Genomic DNA, 13,267 nt, shown 5'->3' with positions numbered 1-13,267 from the left:
TTATGAGTTTGTCTGCTCGTGATTCTGATGAAAAAATAATCTTTTTGATCTAAGCTGAAATAGAATGAATTAAGCCCAAGCCTCATTGATATTAGCATGTAAATGATGTTCATGGAGTCAGTGCAATGCTTATTGTAAATGGTTGTTGCAATACTGCATAGTACTTTGGAGGTTCAAAAAAGACAAAACTTTTATTGCAAAATACCATTTTTATTACATAGGTCTGTATTGTACTGTAGTGCTAAATGCATTCACTAAAAATATCTATGAAGCATTATTTTTTCCATATTTTTTGTAGCCAATATTGCTTCCATACAAGGGTGCATTTTAAAAGGCAGTCTGCAATTGCTCATCACCAGCAATTATTCCTAATAATATCTTTCAGCCACCGAGCTATTCAGCTAGACATGTGTAAGGTAGGGCACACCTCACTGAGGAATGAACTATGTTCTAAGGTCTTTTTTTTCTTTATACAGTCTCCTTCTGCCTAGAGACACACTGAACTGATTTTGAAGTCCTGAAAGAAGAGGGAGGTAAAGAAAAAGCAAGCAACATGGTGAATGAGCTGGTCAACAGGGCAATCCAGAGCAACAGTTCAGGTGTCATCTCCTAAGGGATGCTGGTGTGCAGTTCATTACTATAATCGCTAGCTCTTCAAGCTGGCAGCAACTCTCACCATTCCTTTGTATTTACAGCAAAAAAAATTTAGTTCTTTCCCAGTTTGTTAATACAGATCATCAAATCTCTCTCTCCAGTCTGTGTCTGAAGTGTAGATGCCCTGAAAAGGGCTCACAGCTCCAGTGAGTGCTTCTCCTTCTAGTGCGCTTCATTGCACGTAAGTTGGCAATCACCATGTCTGAGCCCATCTTATGTCAGAAGCTGCGCAGGACTGGGCCAGTTCAGTTCTCGTGTGACACCTTTGAGAAAACCCCAAGAGCGCTAGAAAGTACAGGTCATTGTTTGTTATGGGACTGCCCTCTATTTGAACGATTTAATTACTTACAGACAGGCAGGCTGGATCACCGAGGCTGCACCCAGCCTAGCGCACCCTCACCCTGGGGCTCCCCAGCTGCTGCTTCCACAGCACCCAAGCACAAGGTGTCTCAACCGCGGTGCCTCTTCTGGAGGACCAGGCACCTGCAGCTCGGTGTTGTCCGAGGCCATTTCCACCGCCACCTCGTAGTCACAGGTAACGGGCAGGAGAGGTGTAATCCAGCCTGATCCACGGGTAATTGCCTTCTCCACAAGCCACAAAAATCTTTTCAGCATCCTAATTCAAATGCAAGGGCCATCCTACAGATTTACAGAGAAAATGAGAAATCCAGTGTAAGCATCACCATTCTGGGTGCCTGTGTTCACAGTGAGTTTATAAAGTGCCGATAGAAACTTCTCCCCTCTATTTGTGCAAAGTTTGCATTTCCCTCTCCCAGTAGTCCCTCCTAATCTGATGGGGGAAATCTGCTTATGGCCCTAATTCGGGTAATTAATTTAACCTTGAGCAGATCAGCAAAGCATGCCAAAGAAGCTGTCAGCAGTGCCCACCCAACTTCTCCTCTCTAACTGTGGCCAGCCTCTCAGGCTTAAGGCAAAGGTAGAAATCCCCTCACACATCTTCCCCAAACTGGTTATTTATTAAGGAGGAAGCTAGCAGGTGACGTTTCACAAGGTTAGTTTCTAAATCCAGGACTGCTTGTATCAATATCCTTATCCTCTAATTTCAACCATGCTTCTTCCTCTTTAGTATGCACTCTCTGAGTAATGTATTTAGAAGAAGTAATCCTATTCTTTCCTAACTTTCTTTTTGCTAAGCTAAATAAGACAAGATCCAGTAATCTCATCTCATTAGTTACTCTCAGTTCCCATATTACCTTGTAGCTTTTCTCTGCTCCCATTTCAGTTTAATTTTTTTTTTTATTTAATATAGAGCAATTCTAATATTCTCACGGTATTCATACCTATGCCTTGTATAGTTGTACTAAAGCTTCCTTTTTCCTGCTGAACACGCTTAGATTGATGCATGATAGAAACACAGCATTGTAGGATTGGAAGAGGTTTGCCTGGGACTACACCAGCCATTCAGTCGTGCTCCTCACAGACCCTAGAGACTGAATCCCAGCAGTATCACACCGGTGGTTCACAGACCTTCAGCCACCGATCCACATTCCCCCTGTCTTTCCAATGGGACCTGGCTTCTTGTGAGGCCATGCCCATGGCTTTGCACTTGGTGCTTCCATAATTCATCCTGTTCCCGTTGCTCTAATTCACAGGCTCCTCCAGTCCTCCCAGAATGATGCTCCTGCCCTCTTCAGCATTAGTGACCCTGTGCCACTTCATATTGCTGACAAATGTCTTCAGCTTACACCAAATTCTCGTACCAAGGTCAATAATGAAAGAATTGGACCGCGTCGGTTTCCAAACACGTCCTTGAAGAACGCCACTAGTAACCTCGCTCATTCTGTCTCCCCTTGACACGCTCACCTGCTCTCCACTCTAATTCCTGTGCAAAACCCACTCACCTCATCACATAAGCGCTTGCAATTATCATTTCAGCAATGCTCAAGGCCCATGAACTTATTCACATAAAGCATAGAAAACAAGTGCTCAGGAAAATATTTTGCAAGGTTTAAAAGCATCCTTTTCTGCTTTTGATAGAAGTAATAATGAAGGCAAGACCTCCTCTTGTAATCTAGGGCAAGGCTGATGTAGAAAGCTTTTTTGTTTTAATTCTTTTAAAGTAAGAGTCAGAAGACTGAAATGAGAACTTATGAGGTATAAATATAAATTTTGCTTGTTTTCTGGGGAACTCCAAAAACACTGAAGCCAAGCTATCTCTACCTGATATAAATAATATTAAGAATAATTCATCTTCAAATGCATTAATGACAATAATAAATAATATGCAAATAATGAGAATAAAAAAATAGAGAAAAAGTATTGAATGATGTAAATATCTTTAAAAAGTTTAACTTTGGTAAAACGATTGTTCTGCAATTAGGCAGCTACTGAATATGACTTAAAAGGAAATTCATGTACTTTAATAACACCTTGGAAATTGTCGTATAGCAAATATTTATTGAAACTTCTTCCATCCTCCTCTATTTCTCACTCTCTTTGTAAGACCTGGAAATAAATTGGTTTTGTAAACTGTAAGTATGAGAATTTTGAAACAGCTAATCTTCACAGGATATTACAGTCATAAATTACCTTTAAAAAACTTGAGGCAGGAATCTGGTATAGGAATCAATACATTATTCAGTTATGAGGAACTACCTCCAGAAGCTGTTATTAATGGGCGCAAAGAGCATTAGCCAATGAGTTCTTCTCATATTGCATTATTAATACTCAAATTGCAAATTTTCTGAGATGAATCTGAAAAAAAAAAAAAAAGACAGTAGGATATCTGATTCGTGCCAGTCATGATATGAAAAGAAATACATTTTGCATGCAGGACTATTGTATCTGCAAAAATTGCTGCCAAATTGCCTCTGAAGACATCAAGTCATCCTTTTGTTCAGTTTTCTATTTATTTACTAAACCATTTATGAATGTCTACAATCAACAGCCCTTTCTTAAATTATCTAAAAATACCATTCAGTGAAATTCTCAGATCATTTCCTATTAAAACACAAAAAGGCAGTTTTATGGTTAGAAAGCAATAGATTTATAGATGCATATGAAGTTTGTCAGCTCTGGATACGGGATAGAAATGGGGAGCTGACTTTCATGGGTATTTCTTCAGTTATCCCTAAAGTTATCACTCCCTATCTTTCGGAAACATTGTCTAGTGCGTTTTCCTGGCAGACCAGCTGAAATACAGGGTCCGAATCATCGGACCTCAGCCTTCCTCCTGTCAAGGGGTCACAGCTCTCCCCCGCCAGCCTTCTCCTTTAAGTTCTTTATTACTTCCATTTCTCATTACTTCAGACACTGCTTTGTGGAGCAAACCAAAGTCTACTGCTCTGAATATTTTCTCTCCCCCTCTGCATCTACACACATCTCCTCTGTCACTGGTAAAAGATCACGCCTTGGGTGACGTGATGCAGAGAGGGCTTTAACACACTGATAGCCAAGGAAACCTTCTGCCCCAGGTGGTTTGCCTTCTTGAAGGGGTTTGCCTCCCGCCTTCAGAGGCTGCCGCCATTTGTTTAAGCAAGTCGAGAGTTTAATGTAGGTCACTACGAGGTATAGGACCCCCCTTTGCCAGCTCAGCGTCACCTCGCTGGCTCCCTGGCTGTGCTTGCACCCGCCCTGAGACCCGGCCCCATCCTCCCCACTGCGGCAGTGAACCGCTGCGGCTCACAAGCCCTCCCTCTGCTCAGAGCCTGTTTCACCAGAAATCGAGCGAGTGCAGTGAAAACGAGCGATTGCAAAGCTTTTCACACCGTGCAGTAGAAATACACACCGTTTCACAAAGGAGGGGGAGGGTCCAGTCCGCAGATTAACACCCTCGAAGTTAGCAATCCAGGTGGCCCAAATTCAGAGGCGTGGGGCCGAGCGTGGGGCAGGCGGCCACGGACAGCATCTGCCGGGAACACAGCATCCTGCAGGGAACGTGGCAGGGCAGCAGGAGCTGCAGGCAACAGGTGGGGAAAAGGCACGGCCATGGGCCACCCTCCTCTTCCTCCTCCCTGCACCGCTCCCAGATCTTCACGTGAAAGCCACAGGTGCTCCCCAAATCTCCATCCGGACCCCCCGCCCCCAGCACTCATAGGAGCAACAGGGTGCTCTGGTTCAGTTCCCCTGGTGAGATGCTGGTTTTGGGTAGATGGTGCAGCCTTAGCGTAAAGGGTCAGAGCAGCTGCTGAGCCTCAGGTGAGAAACGGAGAAGGATGTGGCTCTGTGCAAATTTTAAGTGCCCCGTTCCTGTGACCAGGAGCTGCAAGATGAGACTGGTGAGGGGAAAGCCTAGGAGATATGAGGGGCTGCCACCGGCCTCAGGCAATCAGATCCCCGCTGCGGGCTAGGACAGGCTGGCAAGGCCCCTTTTGTTGCTCGGGGCTCCTCTTTATGGAAATCCTAAACTTGGCTGCATTTTTATTTTCATATTTGGGGTAAATGAAGAACAGTTCAGCAATTCGGAATGAGTAATTTTTGATCGCTTCCTCCTTCGTTTGACACAAATACCGCGCCTCTGGCTTTCTTTGAACTCAAGCTAGCAGCAGTAAAGACGAGCAGCCGTCTCTGGCTTCCTCCGGGCTGCTGAAAGGAGCTATTTGCAAGCGTGTGCTGTGGGGAACAGAGTCATTTCCTTACCATGTTTGGCCAGAGAGAGAGATCCCACTAAACCCGGAAGCGCTCATCATTGTGCAGTTCGGGAAAATATTTTAAACATCTCTTTTGCCTTCCTGCTCACCCTTTTTTTTCTTTTTTTTTGAAGATGCATATAATTCTACATTACATTGTTTGAAAACAAAAAGGCTGAGCCGTCTCAGGCTTGTCTCAACAGTTTAATTTCACAAAGTAGGGTTCTGCGGACGAGCTGAAACTGGCTGAAATGCAGCCCAAGCTTCAGCAAATGCTCCCAGAGCTTTTACTGAGCAGAGTGGTGGAAGCACCCAAGCACCTCATGTGTCCCTGCCTGAGTGAGGTTATACTAAAATTGATACAAAACCAACTAGGATACGAAAGAAATTAAGCACTGAGCATGGAAGCGGCAAACACTGAGTGAAGGACTGCTTTAAAAAAACAGAGTTTTAGCACCGTCTACAAGAAAATTAAATTAAAATGAAGTCATTTTCCATTTTTCAAGCAAGCTCTGCTGGGGTGGGCACTGCTAGCTGGACATCAGTTTTAAATGCTATTAGTTATGGCTTTTTTTTTTTTCTGTCTTATGAAAGGTCAGCGTCTCGAAGAATTCAAATCAGGCTCGCACCTTGGGAGCAGAATGCCTATTCGTGTCTTTCTTGGTGTAAGCAGCGCCCAGGGATGCGCCCAAACACCCCAGGGGCCGAGTGCCAGCACTGGCTGCCGAGTGCCCATTTGGCACGGGAAGCTGGTGCGAGCCCCTCCGCCGCATCCGACTTTGGGGATTCCCGCTGCGAAAGGGCTCAGCGACGGCTCAGGGAGCGCAGTCGGGGATTAAACCCCAGTGCTACGGGTTTTGCTGGCAGTCACAAACAAATGGTGTAAGCCAGAGCAGGCCTGAGGCTGAACCGTAGGGATCTAAGTAAGGTTGAAGGGTGCCAAGCGGGCATCTTGCAAGATGCTTGGGCATCTCCCGCAGGCTGTTTGGGAGGGGATGTCCCTCTTGTCCCAGCTGGGTGCCTGCGTGCCTCCTGTCCCCCACCCACACTCCAGCAAAGCACGATGCCAGCACGACTCCATTTGCAGGAAATCATTGGTTTTGCTCTCAACGCACCTCTTCCTAGCAGAAAGACTGACTCCACGGCACTGTGCAGCTGTGGGTGCCCGAGGCGTCTGGCCTGAGACGTGCTGGGCCCTGCGGTGCCTCCCTCTGCACAGCCCCACGACTGCAGCAGGAAGCCGGCAGCAAGAGGAAATACATCCCTTTCCCAAGCACAGCCCCACATGTGTTGGGGCACTTTGTTATTTTTCCTCCCCCAGGACTAGGGCTTGCGGGGGGGTGTTCCTGCTGTGTTACTGGTTTCAGAATCCAGGACTAAGTAAATCCACATCTATCCGGGACAGGTCACACTCTTGTCCTCTGCCGCAGGCTGTCGGTGCTCCCTTGGAGCAGTGCTGGTGAGAGCAACCCCAGGGAGCGGGATGCCTGGAGAGACCTTCCCCCTCGGCTGCCGGTTGGCAGGGCAAGGGGTTCCCTGCCTTTCGCTGCCCTGACACGCCACAGCACAGAGGGGTCGGAAAAATCCTCCTCTCTGGGAAAGCAGTTGATCCGGCTTCTACCGGAGGAACATTTCAAAGGCAATTATCGGGAAGAAAGAGCAATTCTTTATTAATAGTAATAATAGTAACGGTGGCGGCGGCAGCAACAACGGATTGCATTCATCATTCTCTGCACTGAAAAGCTTTTAGTGTCATCTGCCTTGGTTTTTACATGAACGGCTTCTGGGAAATTAGAGCTTATTGATTTCCCTGGGATTCATCCCATTCCCTGGGATTCAACACGGGTTTAGGAGGATCGTTGCTCTGTGACTGCAGCTGCTTCACGGGGCAAGGCTGGCGACTCCCCACCTCTGCAGACGCTCGGAGGCCACGTGCAGTCGTGCAGAGCCCCAGCATCCCGCCCAGGCCATAGCTAGGGATCAAACCTGCACCCCTGGGAAGAAGGTGTGAGTGTAAGGATTGTCCGCTGGAAGTCCCTGCAATGAGAAGGAGCAGAGGAAAGGCCTTTCTCTGACTACCGTTGATCCTATGCAAGTACAACGTTTTCCAGCAAACTTTTTTCCTGAGAAAAAGCTGGGTTATCAAAATGTTGAATTATCAAAATGTCTTTTCAAAGTGCCTGTCTACAGAGAAAGGTTACGCTTGTACCCCAGCTAGGAGTTTCCAGTCACTTTGGAGCCGGCTCTTTCCTCCATCTTCCAGCTGGCTGTTTTCCTGCTCTGAAACCTCAAACACTTCCACAGGATGAAAATAAAGATTCCCAGCCCCACACCCTCGCAAACCTGTCTGACACCCTCATGCCAGGGAGAAGTGCATTGCTGATGTAAAGGACAGCACAGCCAGACTGCTGCCCGTATTTACCCTCTGCGCCTCATCTGAGACCATGTGCCACCTCACATCTTCCACCCTGAGGCTCAGTCTGGCCTTCACCTTGGTCCAGTGTAGCCCCGCCTCTTAAATTCACGCCCAGTTTCCCCTCCTTTTCCTGTTTTTGCACACAGTTTCTCCTCGCTTCCTGTCACACTTCAGTGCTCCCCAGGCTTGAGAGCAAAACCCTTGATAAACGTCACTGCTGGTTACTACCATGAGCCCAAGACAGCTGAGGTTAACCATCAACCTTTGTCTGTATCCCATAAGCGCCTAAAAGATGAGCAGCAGCGTTTCCAAGGTTAAAAGCAAAGGCTTCACAGTGCCAGTGGTGGCACCAAGCAGTCCTACCATCACCTAAGCAGTGGCTCAAAGCCTGGTCCAGACCACCACACATGCGAAGGTTTTCTGGTGGATTTAAAGGATAAGGAATCACGGAATCACGGAATCACGGAATCTTTAGAGTTGGAAGGGACCTCTAGAGATCATCTAGTCCAACTCCCCTGCTAGAGCAGGATTACCTAAAGCACATCCCTCAGGGCTGCATCCAGGCGGGTCTTGAAAATCTCCAGAGAAGGGGACTCCACAACCTCCCTGGGCAGCCTGTTCCAGTGCTCTGTCACCCTCACTGTAAAGAAGTTTTTCCGTGTATTTGAACGGAACTTCCTGTGTTCTAGCTTGTGCCCATTGCCCCTTGTCCTGTCACTGGGAACCATTGAAAAGAGCCTGGCTCCGTCCTCCTTAAACCCACTCTTTAGCTACTTGTAAACATACAAGTTTCGAGATATGGGAGCACCAGGTACAGCCATGTGTTATTTGTGTTGGCTTTTGCCTTCAGTTTATCATATCAAATATTACTCAGTTTATTGCCTGGTGAACTGATGGTTGCTCTGCGTGGTGGGTGGCAACACCCTGCCTGGGGACAGTGCCGTGGAGGCTCCCCCACTTCCACAGCCTGAGCCTACACCCATGGGCTCAGGGACCAAAACAACGTGAGAGGACCGTGGGAGGGAAAACCCTGCTGGGTAGAAGCTGTGACATCCACTGCACACCTACCCCGTAGTCTCTGAGTCATCTTGAAAGCAGCGCCTGCGGACCCTGTCATGTTTGCACAGCCATTTGCCCGGACAGATGTCACCACCCTCACGGTGTGGTCACAAGCCAAAGCCACCTTCCTACCCCCTCACAACAAACAAAGTGAAACAGAGGTGCTTCCAGAGAAGTACAGCCTGACTCATATGGCTAAATACAGCCAACAGGGCAGGTTTCTTCCTCATCTGCTTGTCTCCCATCCAGCAGAACAGCTCTTGAGCCAGTTGGCCAGAAGTGATGGCAGGGTTTAAGGTGTTGCTTACTGAGGTGCGTGACAAAAGTGGCAGAAACAACTCCAGGTACCTTAAATTACCTGTGACTCATCTGTCTAGGAAGCCATGCCCCTTTTGTGTTTATCTTTTTTACCGGTTTTATACTGTCTGACACTGTACTGGTTCTTGTGTTTTATTAGACTTCCAGGTCAAGGGTTTTGAACTAGTTTGTCATTATCTTGTTGTGCAATAAAATTACATATGCCAGCTTGACAGTGCAAAATGTTGGATTCCAGTGCAGATTTCAATATTTCTTGTATCACATGTAGTTCTCCAGGTGTCTGAACGCTTATTGAGTCAGTAAAGACTTCCTGCATTTATAACAAACAGATTATATGCATTGTCCTCCATGCACGCCAAAGTTCCCTCTTCATGACCTCTGTCTGACTCCATCATTTCAAGGCCTTTCCTTATGCAAATCCTTGAACATTAGCCTGTCTGAGCTAGTATTTTCTGCTTATGTTTTACACTGCACAACTATGGAAAATAAGGCTGGAAGGAGCTTTGACAGGTCATTAGGTAGATAGACTCAACTCCAGCCAAATATCTCTTAAATTAAGAACAAATGATTACTGACTCCACAAGATCACAATATCCTGGGACAAGGATCTCTGCAGAAGGAATATAGGTCAAGGACACTGGCTGACATGGGCACAGGCTTGGATTTGCAGCCTTAGGCAGGAGAAGATGCCATTAGCTCCTTGAGTGTGTGAGGTCTTTGGTGGATCTCCTGTGTTCCAAACATCAGAGTGAGAAGGATGTCCCTGCCACTGGCAGAGAGTTGATGGTCATCATGGGACTGCACAGATGAAAAATGATACTAATGCATGGAGTAAGAATGTAGAAATGCAACACATCCGTTCACCTTAATACTTTCACAAGCTTTTAAAAAATGAAAGTTGAGGAACTGCCGAGTTGTCTTTGAGGCTGGTGTACCCATAGTCACTGCAGGAGGGTACAGTCACATATAACAACATATGAATGCAACTGACGTTGCTATGTGACTGGGTATTGCCTGTCTGGTGTAAGTAATGCCAGAAGAGTCACCGCATTGCCAATATTCATCTTGCTCCTTGGAGAAAAGGAATGACTGCAAGCCATAGCCAAGCAACGCGCCACAAGAAGCACTGCAGCACTGATCTGGTGTGATATCTCCAGTCTAGTGACACACCTGGTGAAAGAGCAGGGGAAGAGTTCATGCCGTGATGATCATATGACACAAATTGTCTATGGCTTCTGCTACCCAGTGCTCATGCTGTCCCCTAGCATGCAGCTGCTGGTTTCCTGCCTGCATGCCGTGAGCTAAATTATCACGGAATCATAGAATAAATAACTTAGTTTTCAAAGCAGCTCCTCAGGTCATCTGCTCCAATAGCCCACTCAAAAGTGGGACCAAGCTTGCAGTTAGATGAGGATGCTAAGGGCCCTTGGAGCTTTGAAGATCTCCAGTGATAGAGGTTCCCCAACCTCTGTTTCCAGTGTTTGACTATACTGACTGTCATAAGCGTTTTTCTAATATCTAACCAGTTGCAACTTGTAGGTGGAAAGAGTGGCTCCATCTTCTCTATAACATCCCATTAAGGCTGGGTTTGCTCCAGGCTGAGCAAACCCAGCTGCTCTCTCAGCCTTTCCTCTCATATCATGTGCTCCAGTCCCTAGTTGGTCTCCACTGGATTTGCTCCAGTGTGTCAATGACCTTATTGTATTTAGGAGCCCCCCAAAACATTTTCCCAGCTGCAGTTTCCAGCCCTCCATTGTTTTCAAACTTGCAAGATGATCAAGAATGGTTAATCTATTTATTTAAAGGAAATAAAAGAAAAAGTCGTGTCAGGGCACAATCCCCGGGCTGTCTCTGCATTTAGCATTAGACAGATGGCTCAGATTCCACCTGTGTCTCTAGAGGCAGATGCAGCCCAGATCTAAATGGGGAGCTGCTTCAGCTGCGGCCATGTCAAATGCTGAGCATATGTCACAACTGCTGGTGTCAAGGGGAAGAGGGGAAAACAGAGCTTTATAATCCTGCCCAGCTTCCAGAAAAATCATCACCAGAGCCTCTTGTAGTGTTTCCTATTTGCTGTAGATCTTAACAGGACAGGGAAATTTTCTGTGGTCATCTGTCAGGTGAATGAATTCCAGCAAAGGATAAAAGTCACCACAATACTCCTAGTGGCTTCTTCTAGGGTAAAATCACCTTCAGGAGAGACCGCAGAAGCAGAGAATTGTCACCGACCTCTTGTAAGACAGTGAAGTTCACGGGAAGGTAAGGATGTAAGCAGTAGCCCACACGGAGGTGAGTACAGGAGGATGCGAAGGATGGCAAGAGTTGTATACCTGCCTAGAATAATGGAAGACCTTAGACTGGTCCCTGTCTTCCAGAGGGAAATGTGTCTCTCTGTTGGCTGTATGGAGACCCTCAGCACTGCTCTCATGCACTGCTCTGCCTAAGAATTAGACCCCTGACCTCAGCTAAATTAAGTGCTGGGATCTCACCCTTAGCCCTTCCAATAGTGTCTCTCAAGATGCATCCCAGGGACCCATTTCTAATAACTCTACAGAGCCAACACATATTAATACAATCAATACACAACAATGATGCACAATCATCATCACATAAATATTGATGAGCTTCATACCAGCTTACTCCTTGAATAACACACCAAGAAAAGTAGATGTTTGCAAAGTATGCAACTGGGCAGCAATGTCTGTGAAATATACCCAGGTGTCTAAACAAAAGTACCAAAAAACTGTGCATTTCGAGTGTCCTGCTGACTTCTCATGTGGTTATCTTTGACAGAGAAGCTTTTCAGTGTTTATTTAAATTCAAGGTCCTTTAGCGTATCTCAAGTTGGGCACTTAAACACAGTTGTGCTCTGTCTTACTAGACAATCAGAAAATTTAAGTTGAGCTGAGAAAACATCTAAAAATAAAAAGTAATGGGTCTAAACACACTGCTACATACTGCTGCCACAGCGGTTGTACCACAGACACGATCGTTATATCAATGATGTCCTGGTGGTGGTCCAAAAATAATTGTACCATTGCTAGGCGAGACTCAAGAAAAAAGAATTACTTTTGTAGTCGGAGAGAACCAAAGGGCACCGCATCCATCTGCCTGCCTTATGGCAGGCTCAGCTTGCTATTTACCATGAGCGGCGGAGTTTTGAGTTCTACCTTCTGTAACTCGCACCTCTCCTTTTGCCCCTTGGCAGGGAGCTGACAGCTCTGAGTCAGCCGAGTCCTGTGGTCCCCACTCCAGCAGCCATACATTACGTGTCAGCAAGTCTCGCTGAGTACGCGGGAGTAGGAGCCGAGGAGAAGCCACTTCTCAGAGGGTGCAAATTACATGCTTAGCAGGCCAGAGAAGGTGCAAAGCACACCCAACTGCGCTGTTCTGGAGGCAGCTGAACTCCTTCCCGAAGGCTGCCGCCTCTCCTTCCCTGTGGAGCGGAGCCCTGCGTTGTGGGAAGGGAAGGGCAAATCCAGGAGGGAACAGGCTAAAGGCAAGGGAACAAATAGCTGCTGAAACTGGAATTAGTGTCTTGGTGGGAGGTTCAGAATAAATCTGTCATACTTAGCCTCTCTTTCAGCTATTTCAGAGAAGGGTCGTTAGATCTCACGATGAACCCAGCGGGTAGCATATAGGAACAATATGGGCAGAAGTAGCAGCAACTCTGTCTTTTCTGTCACTTATTATAAGTATACTTACATAAGTATACTCATTATTTATCAAAGACCGGAGTCCCCAGATTCTTCAGCACTATAATAGCCAAAATGACAGAGCACTTGCTGACTGTTTAGCACCTTCAGAGAACAAAATTAAGGAGGAAAGTGGAAGCTCTCATTCAACTAAGGTGGAAAGCTGCAGTAGCACTGTAGGCACATTGGCTTCCCCGGGCTTCCAGCCCTGGCTACTGCTGGAGAGCCCCGGTCCTTCTCCCCCTGCTTCCCTCCCACACCTCTCTGGTGAGCTGGCATAGGTCTTTGTGCAACTGCCCGGAGAGCTGGAGCAGGGGAATGCTCTTGCCAGAAAAGAAAATGGTTTTGAGTGGCAATTTTTCACTCTGATGGGGGTCACTGTGTCCCATACCAACAGCTCTGCCAGCTCAGTGTAGGAAACGGCGCTACCGTGGGCAGAATTCAGCGGGGTTTGGGAGTGAGAGGGAGGAGAAGCCAGGACTACTTAAATTTATCTTGCCGCTAAACGTGTAAGTGTGGCCTAAAACCAGTGAAAC

The 13,267-nt window shown here is 46.7% G+C and overlaps 1 long non-coding RNA gene across 1 annotated transcript; it reads right to left on the bottom strand.

Moving 5' to 3' along the window:
- Positions 1-251: 251 nt before the first annotated feature.
- LOC128915460 (uncharacterized) lies at positions 252-5,217 on the bottom strand. The gene is made up of 3 exons (XR_008468637.1): positions 4,403-5,217; positions 3,205-3,369; positions 252-1,293 (listed from the first exon to the last, which is right to left on the bottom strand). It is a non-coding gene; the product is annotated as an uncharacterized LOC128915460 (long non-coding RNA).
- Between the last annotated feature and the right edge of the window lie 8,050 nt (positions 5,218-13,267).

This window comes from Rissa tridactyla, chromosome 1, assembly GCF_028500815.1.
Source record: "Rissa tridactyla isolate bRisTri1 chromosome 1, bRisTri1.patW.cur.20221130, whole genome shotgun sequence".
NCBI classification, from domain to species: domain Eukaryota; kingdom Metazoa; phylum Chordata; class Aves; order Charadriiformes; family Laridae; genus Rissa; species Rissa tridactyla.
This window is presented reverse-complemented; position numbering and strand designations above follow the sequence as displayed.